Here is a 9,922-nt window from a genome sequence, read left to right as displayed (position 1 = left end):
GGGCTCTGACTTAGGGGGTCGGGACCCAGCTCGCGTATGGCGGGGAGGAGATCGAAGAGAATTCTGCTTACTTGTCTCTGACCAGGTGAGTTCTACTGGCCAGATCATGGCCCGAGTGCTCACGTCCGAGCTGGCCTCCCGAGACCCGAAGTGCAGTGCGATCTCCATGCTCTACAACTCTGTGGGGACTCCAGGCCAGGTCTTGGCAGCGGCCCGCCGGAATGCCAGGAGCCTTGGTCCAGTTGAGCGCTCCGGGCGCCCTCGCAGCTACAAAGCGGGTTAAAGTCTATTTTCCAGTCGACTGCTCCGAAAAGCCCCCGCTCCTGGTGCCATTCCGGCCCCCTTGGGCGAGATGGGGAGGAGGAGGCAAGAGGAGATTGAAAGAGGACCGCACCTTGCAGCCCCTTCCCATCCTGGACGACCTAGGGCCGGACCTTCGGACTTCCCTGGGGACCCACTCGTTTACCCGTTCCGCGTTGAGCGCCTAGTCTCTCGCTGGTTTCTCCGGATCTCTGCCGCTTCTGTGAGGCTTCCCCCCCCCCTTCTTTCGTTCTGTGAGACTGCCCCCCTTCACCTCCCGCTTCACTGTCCACTTAACGCCCAATTCTTCCCCTTTTTTGCCTGGGTCAAAGGGACGTGCCTGGCTGGTGGGGCCTTGATCACCAAAATGGCAGAGGTGAGGATCTGGGAGATGGTCTTGTTGGAGCAAGGCCTGGGCAGAGACGCAGGTTCCAGTGAATAAAATTGTCTAGGCCTATGCTCTGGGGAGACAACTAAGTGCTGGGCTCTCTGTGAAGACAGAATCCATACCATTGCTGGTTTCTGGGGCTGAATCCGATCGGCCCATCTTTAGGCTCCCGTTTTCTACCTTCACTTCTGGCCTGGGTAGTAGCTAAAAGCTAGTTAAAGGAGGCAAATCAGGTCGGGAAGCTGGGACTGTCTTCACCATCCCAGTCTTGTATCTAAAGTACCTGCTTTGGTTCACGACGACTCCTGAATCACAGACTTTCTAGACCACAGCTTTCCTTGTAGTGCTTTTGAAATTCTTTGACACCCATCGTCATTTTTTTTAACCCCCCAATCTCCTACAGATGATGAAGTAGAGCGCAGAGGAGCTTGACTTGAATCTGGTTACTGGGTGGAGGAGGAATAGCTCAATGGTCCTGGCCCATGCCAGATTCCACCCCTAATCTGTTCTCTGGGGCTACGGTCGACCCAGACTCATATCCCTAGGATGAGATGATGAGATGCTGTCGTGCTCTGGGCAATTTCTCACTTACCCTTCCTCACTCTTCCTCTCCTGTAATTCCCCATTTCCCTCCCGTCAGTCTGCAGACATTAATCCCCTGCCTGATTCCCTGTTTCTGTCCCCCTTAGGGCCTCTTCGTTCTAGCTACTCCCCTGCAGCAACTGGAGAACTCGCTAAGGCTTCCATCCCTGTATGGATTTTGCATCAAAGTACCAACCTTCTCTCATCATGCCGTCCACCCTACTCTGCCCCTCCACAGATTGCAAGCCTCTCCTACCACACCTTCCATTGCAAAGATACCCCTCCTTCCACCCTCGGACTTCTGCCCACCCTAGTCAAACCTGCACTCTTCCTTCCCATCCAAACTGATGATGAGCTCTGCAGGAGACTGAAGCACCTCTCTCTCTCTCTCTCTCTCTCTCTCTCTCTCTCTCTCTCTCTCTCTCTCACACACACACACACACACACACACACACATCTGCCAGGCTGTTTTCTTCTAATCTACATCTGTCCAATCATTTGCCATGATTTCTTCAGAGAAACTTGGCTCCTACTCCGCTGGTCAAACCTGAACCACCCGTACTAGTTCTGTCTCTTTCTCTTTCCTTGGTCTCTGAGATGGCATGCACCCAAATCCAGACTCTGAACCTTGAGACTTGATCAAGAATCTTGCCTTGGACCTGGAGGTGGCAGCGCTTACCTTTAGTCCCAGCACTCAGAAGATAGAGGCAGGAGATACTCAGGAAACAGAGAAGACAGAACTGAGTTTGAGGCCAGTCTGGTTTACAGAGTTCCAGGACAGCCAAGGTTACACAGAGAAACCCTGTCTTGGAAAAACAAACAAAACAAAACCTCAGTTGCATACCCGTTAAGAGGCCTGCTTTCTATGGGAAGTCTGCAAAGATTAAATCGGGTAACACATAGTGCCCAGGGCCAACACCCCCACTCCATAGAAGCCCTGGATTAAAGTTACTATTGCTGCCCTCTTTGTTGTGATAAACTAAGCATCTCCAAGTCTTCCCTTTAGCTGCGAGGCTGTGGTGCAATGTCTGGCCAAGTCAGGCAATCTCTGCATCAGAGCCTCTGCTAGTGGGAAACTCCATTCATTACAGTGCCCTCATCCATATCCCTTGCAGTTCCCATCTCCCTGCTTCCTCTGCAGCCTCCCTCCCCTACAGGTCTCTCCACCCCTCACAAGATTTTTCTTGTGTCATGTTTCCCTCTGTCGTCACTTGATTTTTTTCTTAATAATCCACCTTTATTTTTTTTCACTTTGAGACAAGATCTCATTCTGTAAACCTGGAACTCACTATGTAAATCAGTCTGCCCTTAAACTCAAAGTGATTCTCTGCCTCTGTCTCCTGAGAGCTGGGATTATAAGTGTATGTCATCAAGCCTACTGACCGTCTAGTTTTCTGAATAACTTTTGTCTCTGGCCAATTCTCCCACTTCCTCTGTACTCAAACCCTGCAGCCAGATTTCTACCCCGTCATAACAGGAAAACGGTTTGCAAGACTCCCACTCTTTCGTGACCATTTCCTTGCAAGAGTAATATATGCTTAAGATGACGACAAATCCATTCCCCTGGAGTTATTGTGAGGCGGAATGAGTTGCGGTGCCCACATAATGGACTTGGGGCAGTGCCCAGCACATAGTGAACTCTTGAAAAACGCTAGCTGCTATTGCTTTACCGAGCTGTGTTCTCCAATTTGGGAGTCAAGAGCCACATATTCTAACTAGGTGACTAGGATGTTGATGACCCAAATTTAAATGTTCTGAAAATGTAAATATGTACTATACTTGAACACACAAGCAAGAAGTCTAACAATGTAAAATAATATACACTGTGTTGGCTAATTAGGTATTAGGCAGACTTAGTGTTTTTAAAATGTAAAATATCATATTAATATTGTCTGTATTAGTTGTATATTGCAACGAACATATCAGGTTAAATGAAATTTATTAAGATTTTTCTGTTTTCTTTTGAGTTTAGTTTGTTTGTTTTTGATGTTGAGATAGAATCTTATTATGTAACCCTGGCTAGTCTAGAACTCACAGAGATCTGTCTGTGTCTGTTACCACACCTGCCCTGTTTTCTTTTTAACTATTTAATATGGCTCCTATAACACTTAAAAATCTGTGTCTCATATACATTTCTATTGAACAGAGTTGCAACAGAAAGTAGATTTAAAAATAAAAAGGATAGGGCTGGAGAGATGGCTCAGTGGTTAAGAGCATTGCCTGCTCTTCCAAAGGTCCTGAGTTCAATTCCCAGCAACCACATGGTGGCTCACAACCATCTATGATGAGGTCTGGTGCCCTCTTCTGGCCTGCAGACATACACACAGACAGAATATTGTATACATAATAAATAAATAAATAAAAAGGATAGGTGGGGGTAGCGGTGGTATATACCTTTATTCTAAGCACTTAGAAACCAGGGACAAGTGGATCTCTGTGAATCCCAGGCCAGTCTAGTCTACAGAGTGAGTTCCAGGACAACCAAGGCTACACAGACAAGGCCCTATCTTGGGGCACGGGCAGGGGAGGGAGGAATTTGGGAGCAGGGAAAATGGATTTAAAATATTTATTTTTGAGACAGAGTTTCATGTATTTCAGGTTGGCCTTACTATGAAGGATGACCTTGAACTGTGATCTGTCAGTAAACTGTGTTCCCAGCCCTCCTCAGGAAAGTCTTGGAGTAGATCCATAGATGCTTGCACCTCTTTATATGACTTTAAACACTATGAAACAGAAAAAGAAAGAGGAGGAGCTTGGTGACCCACACTTGTAATCTCAGCACTCAGGAAGCTGAAGCAAGATAATCTCAAATTCAAGTCCAGTCTCAAAGGGAGAGGACACCCCACCAGACACTTTTATAGCATGCTTCTCCATCAACTGAAAGCATATTTGCCTCTCACTAAATATTCACTGGTGAATATTTTTTATTCGTTATAACATTCACTGGGTTGAACTATTGTGTGAGTGAGTGTGTGTGTGTGTGTGTGTGTGTATGTGTGTGTGCACGTGCGCGCACTGGGGATGGAGTCCAAGGGCATGCCCTTGTGCATGCTAGATTAAGTGTTCTCCCACTGAGCTATGTTGCCACCTCTTAAACAGCCCCCTACCTGTATCTTATTGCATCTTTATCATATGCCTCTGCATTATTTTATCTATCTTATTTCATCTGTATCATATGTCCATCTTTCTTTTCTATATACATTTCCAGAAGTGTCTTTTTCAGTCATAGTTGTCTTTGGACTCCGCAGCATCAAACACGTCCAACTGCCTTGTCTTTTGGCAATTCCCTTCCCTAATTTCCCAAAAGAGCCCTTACCTGGGTCCACTGCCTGAGAGTTGCTCCTTGTCCATCACGGTGTCCTTGGTTTACGTCCCTTCTCATTCTACTCAATTACTCTATTCTAATCTAATCTATCTCCTCCTCTATCTATCACTGTGCATCTGTGTGCACACAGGTATGCATTTGTGTGAAGGTCAGAGGTCAACACTGGATGCCTTTTTCAACCACTCTCCACTTTCTTGTTTTTGTTTTTAAATACAGTCTCACTATGTAGCCCTGCATGGTCTAGAATTTGCTATGTAGACAAAGCCTCGAACTCACAGAGATCTGTCTGGCCTCTGCCTCTCAAGTGCTGGTATTAAAGGCATGGGTCATGATGCCCAGCTCCACCTAATTCACTTGATTAGGGTCTCACTGAACTTGGAGTTCACTGATTTCACTAGACTGGCACGGTCAGCAAACCCTGGGGATCGTCCTCTCTCTACTTCCCTAGCTGTGATAGTTTTCCATGTCAATTTGCCATAACTTAGAATCACCTGAGAAGAGTCTCAATTCAGAAACTGTCTAAACCAGGTTGACCTCTCTGTATGCCTCTCTATGAGGATTCTCTTGACTGTTAATTGTAGGAAGACTGAGCCCATTGTGGGCGGCACGATTCCCTATGCAGGGAGTCCTAAGCTATATGAGACAGAAGACACCTAAATGAGAGCGAGCGTGCAGCATTTGAATGTTTTGTGTCCCCCCCTCATTTGATTGTGAATGTGATGCCCCAAAGTTCCTGTATTGACTTACCTGGAGCGATGGGCTGCAGTCTGGAAACTGTAGGCCCAATAAACCATCTCCTCTCTGATGTTGCTTTCTGTCAGGGTGTCGGTCAGGGCAATAGAACCGAAACTAGGGCAGCAGAGCCAGGATTCTGGACGTGCTGGGCTTGTCCTCTGCGCTTGTCTTTGTCTGTGGGTGTCGGGGATCTGAATCAGGTCTTCCTGTTTACATGGTACACACTTACTGACTCAGCATCTCCACAGCCCTCTATCTTGATGCAGGCTCCCCACTTTTGTAGGTTTCCCCAGATCACTTGTCATATCTTCTTGGGTACCCCGCCGGCCCCTTAGACATTCCTCTACTCCAAAATTGAGCTCTGCTGCTCCCCTACCAAATGGGTGCCTTTCTTGAATTCCCTCTCCTGACAGTGGGCCCACCTTTCTGCAGGACACCAGGACTCAGCCATGCAGTGCTTGTGGAAGCCTCTTTTTCTCAGCAACGCCCTGCACGTTCACTCCTTTACTTCCATTCTGAACTTTCACTGTCGCCTGCCTGATTGGGTCTTCTGTTTCCTTTCCCTAATGACTCCCTTGTAAGAAACACTTAAGAACTTTGCAATCTCTCCCATCTACAGGTCATTTTATACGTCACCACTAGACTCCAACATCACAATTCTACACTGTTAAAGTTTTTTCACACAGTGGTGGGACATAGGACAATTTCATAAGTAAATGATGACTCCAAATTTTATCTGCACTGTGGAGATGATAATAAATGCCTTCTAACTGAGTTAGAAGGAGGCAAACTGATACCCATGCATATATTGCTGTCACACATAGTATGCACTCAACAACATTGACTGTCAGTGTGACTATCTTCTCTCTCTCTCTCTCTCTCTCTCTCTCTCTCTCTCTCTCTCTCTCTCATTTATTTTCCCTCTGGTAGGGCAGGATTTGTCTGGCCTCAAGTGCTAGTCTTAAAGACGTGTGTCACTATACCCAGCTCTAGAAGTTTTAGGATTTAACTTTTTGGTTTGTTTGCTTTGAGACAGGGTCTCACTATGTAGTCCAGGCTCGTCCCAAACTCATAGAGATCTACTTGTCTCTGCCTTCCAAGTACTGTGGTTAAGGGAGTGCACACTGCCCATTGTTTGGCCTGCGTGCATGGTGTCCATGGATGTTAGAAAAGGATGTCAGATCCCCTGGATGTGGGGGCTGGGGGCTAAACTAAGTCTCCTGCAAGAGCAACAAGTACTCAACTTCTGAGCCATCTCTCCAGCCCCCTTGTCTTCTTTTTAATTATATGTTTGCATATTTGTCTATATGTGAATGGGTGTACAGGCCCTTTCAGAGGCAAGAAGAATGTGTCAAATCCCCTGGAGCTGAAGTTACAGGAAGTTGTGAGCTACCTGATGCAGATACTAGGAACCAAACGCCCATCTTCTGCAAGAGCAGCAAGCATTCTTTGCCACTGAGCCATCTCTCCAGCTTGACCTTAAGAACCCCCCAAGTGAGTCTTTCCTTTCTGGTCTCCTGTCCTCTGCTCCCCTGTGGGCAGCATTCACTGGAACAAGATGGTCACAGCCACAGAATTTGTCCATGGGATCTCTGTGTGTGTCCAACATTTTTCTCCTCTAAGCCGAGATTAAAACATCACACCAACTGCAGGTTCCAACTCGAGTGCAGAGAGGAGGGAATTGTCATACAGGCGTGCAGTGAATGACGTGGAAAGTCAGCGTCATGAGAAATTTTCTGTCCTGTTCACTGCTGTGTTTCCAACACTCAGCCCATGGTTGCCTGACATACAATCAATACTCAGTAAAGACTTTTTTTGACTAAATGTATTAATCCAAAAAACACATTTCAAGGTTATGTTTGTTCTGAGACAGTGTGAAAATGTAACTTTTCTGCCCTGGGACATTTGCCATGAAAGAAGAGGTGTGATCTCCTGCCTCTGATTGACGGCTTCCTTTCTAGGACATCTAGGAAGAAGACTCCTCCTACAGAATTCTGGACTACTTTGGAAGAAAACTCAAGACATCTTGAACTTGGAACCTGATCACTAAGGGACAAACTCTTAGTTGATGTACTGGTTAGTTTTGTTTTGTATTTATTTATTTATTTATTTATTTATTTATTTATTTATTTATTTATTCTGTTAACTTGATACAAGTTAAAACCATCTAGGAAGAGGGAATCTCATTGAGAACTTGTCTGTATCATACTGGTTTTTAGGGAAATCGTACTGGTTTTTAGGGAAGTCTGTGAAGCCTTTTTCTTTATTAATAATTGATGTGGGAGGGTCTAGCCCACTGCGGGTAGCACCACCCTTGGACAGGTGTAATAAAGGTAATTGAGCAAGTCAAGAAGCAGAGTTCCCCCAATGTTTTTGCTTCAATTCCTGCCTCCAGATTCCTGCCTTGAGTTTGTGTCTTGGCTTCCCTTAGTGATGGATTGTGATATAGAAGTGTGAGCCCAAGCCCAATAAAGCTTTTCCTTCCCAAGATGCTTTTGGTCATGGTGTTTTATCACAGCAATAGAAGAGCAAACTAGGGCATTGGCGGTGAGTTGGTTCAGCCAGGACCTTGGCAAATCTAGCACCCAGTCATAGAAAGGACATGACGTGATTATCAGAAAGAGCTGGGGTACGACGGTTTAGCAGGAGAGAAATGGGCAGAAGCTGGGAGACGGCATCTCTTCCTTCATTCTTCAAAGGTTGGAACCCTGAAACAGAGAAAGTTAAAGGAAAACTCAAGCCCCTCAGTGGCACTCAGTGGCAAGGGATGTCAGCAGGCTATCTCTTCCAGCCTGCTCAAGGCTCACCTCCCTGCTGCCGGCTCGCACAGATGTGCTCATGTGTCTATGTCTGAGTGACTTTGCATTATTCAACACATACATTTCTTACTCTTTCTCATTGGTTGAGTGATCTGACCTGGTGGCTCCTTTCTTCTGAAGCTTGATGATCTCAACAGGGTGTCAACTTTACTTCTAATGACACGGAAGACTACAGAGAATCTGCCTGCCTCTGCTTCCTGAGCGACGTGATTAAAGGCATACACCACCACTGTTTCTATGAGGAATGCTTTTATTTTATTTATTTGTACATTTTTGTTTTGTTTTGTTTTTGAGAATGTTTTTAATGTGTTCATTTTACTCTTTTCTTTTTTTAATATTGTGTGCACAATATGTGAATGCATGTGTGTGTGTGTGTGTGTGTGTGTACATGCATGAATGTATACACATACATGCAGGTACTAAGGAGTCCAGAAGAGGGCGTCAGATATCCTGGACCTGGAGTTACAGGAAGTTGTGAGATACCTGATGTGGTTGCTGATGTGGAATTGTACTCCTGTCCTCTGAAAGACCCACAGGTGCTCTTCACTGTGGAATCATCTCTCCAACCCCATCCTGCCCCCAGATTAACCTTTTTCTCACGGAAAACTTCAGTCATCCTTTGTAGAGACAAAGGCATAAAAGACAAACAAAACATCTTACCACTCAACATTAACCACCAGTATCTTCTAGTCTTAGAAAGACATCCTTTTCCCAAGATGGCTGAAGTAGTACAAAGTTAAGGAAACCGTCTTCCATGGGCCAGGGATTACAGGAAGCCTAGACTGGAACAAGTAGACTCCAGAACTGGGGTTTGGCTGGGACAGAGCTTGGACCTTAGAAGACCAAGAATGAGAAAGACAAGACAAGGCTTTGGAGCAGCCATGGGAGGAAGTCAGATCCAGATCCCTGAGAAGTGACACCCCAAGGATCAGAAAGAAATCAGGCTCACAGAGGGAGGTGGTGGCCCTCGTGCCTGGCTATCTCTTACTGTATAAAGGGGAGAAGAAAGGAAGACCTGGCTCCCAAGAGTTTCTAGCCATATCCCCACTCTTTCCCAAATCTGGGATCAAAACTGTTAGGAGAGGAAGCTGAAAATGTAGTACTGCCATCTCCACACATAACAGTAGAGGAAGACATTTGAAAGTCAAGTCATTCCTGGGGATAAAGTCCTAAGAAAGGTTAAATATGAGGGGCAGTGCACAAAATACCACAGAGGAGAAAAAAAGTATCATAAGAGTTAGCCAAACCCATAAACTGTGGAACCAGCTTTGCAAAAATCCCCACATAATGCGGTAAAGGGAACACTCCTGCATTGCAAGGTGGGAGTGCAAGCTGGTACAGACCCTTTGGATATCAGTATGGGAATTTCTCAGAAAATTAGGAAGCAACCTTCCTCAAGACCCAGTAATATCACTTTTGGGTATATATCCAAAGGATGCTCAATGGTGCCACAAGGACATGTGCTCAACTATGTTCATAGCAGCTTTGTTTGTCATAGTCAGAACCTGGAAGCAACCTAAATGCCCCTCAACAGAAGAATGGATAAGGAAAAGTGGTACATTTACACAATGGAGTACTACACAGCAGAAAAAAATGACATCTTGAAATTTGCAGGCAAATGGATGGATGTAGAAAGCATCATATTGAGTGAGGTAACCCAGACAGACAAATATCATATGTACTCATTCGTAAGTGGACATAAAGCAAAGAAAAAACAGTCTACAATTCACAGCCCCAGAGAACCTAGACAACTATGAGGACCCTAAGAAAGAC

The 9,922-nt window shown here is 45.6% G+C and overlaps 1 long non-coding RNA gene across 1 annotated transcript; it reads left to right on the top strand.

Annotated features, from left to right (window-relative positions):
- Positions 1–390: 390 nt before the first annotated feature.
- LOC130887191 (uncharacterized) lies at positions 391–7,806 on the top strand. Its single transcript, XR_009058355.1, has 3 exons — positions 391–523; positions 3,869–4,183; positions 6,656–7,806. It is a non-coding gene; the product is annotated as an uncharacterized LOC130887191 (long non-coding RNA).
- Positions 7,807–9,922: the final 2,116 nt, after the last annotated feature.

The sequence above is a fragment of the Chionomys nivalis genome, chromosome 1 (genome assembly GCF_950005125.1).
Source record: "Chionomys nivalis chromosome 1, mChiNiv1.1, whole genome shotgun sequence".
Classification (NCBI taxonomy): Eukaryota; Metazoa; Chordata; class Mammalia; order Rodentia; family Cricetidae; genus Chionomys; species Chionomys nivalis.
Note: the sequence above shows the minus strand (reverse complement) of the source record. Positions and strands in the feature narration are given on the sequence as shown.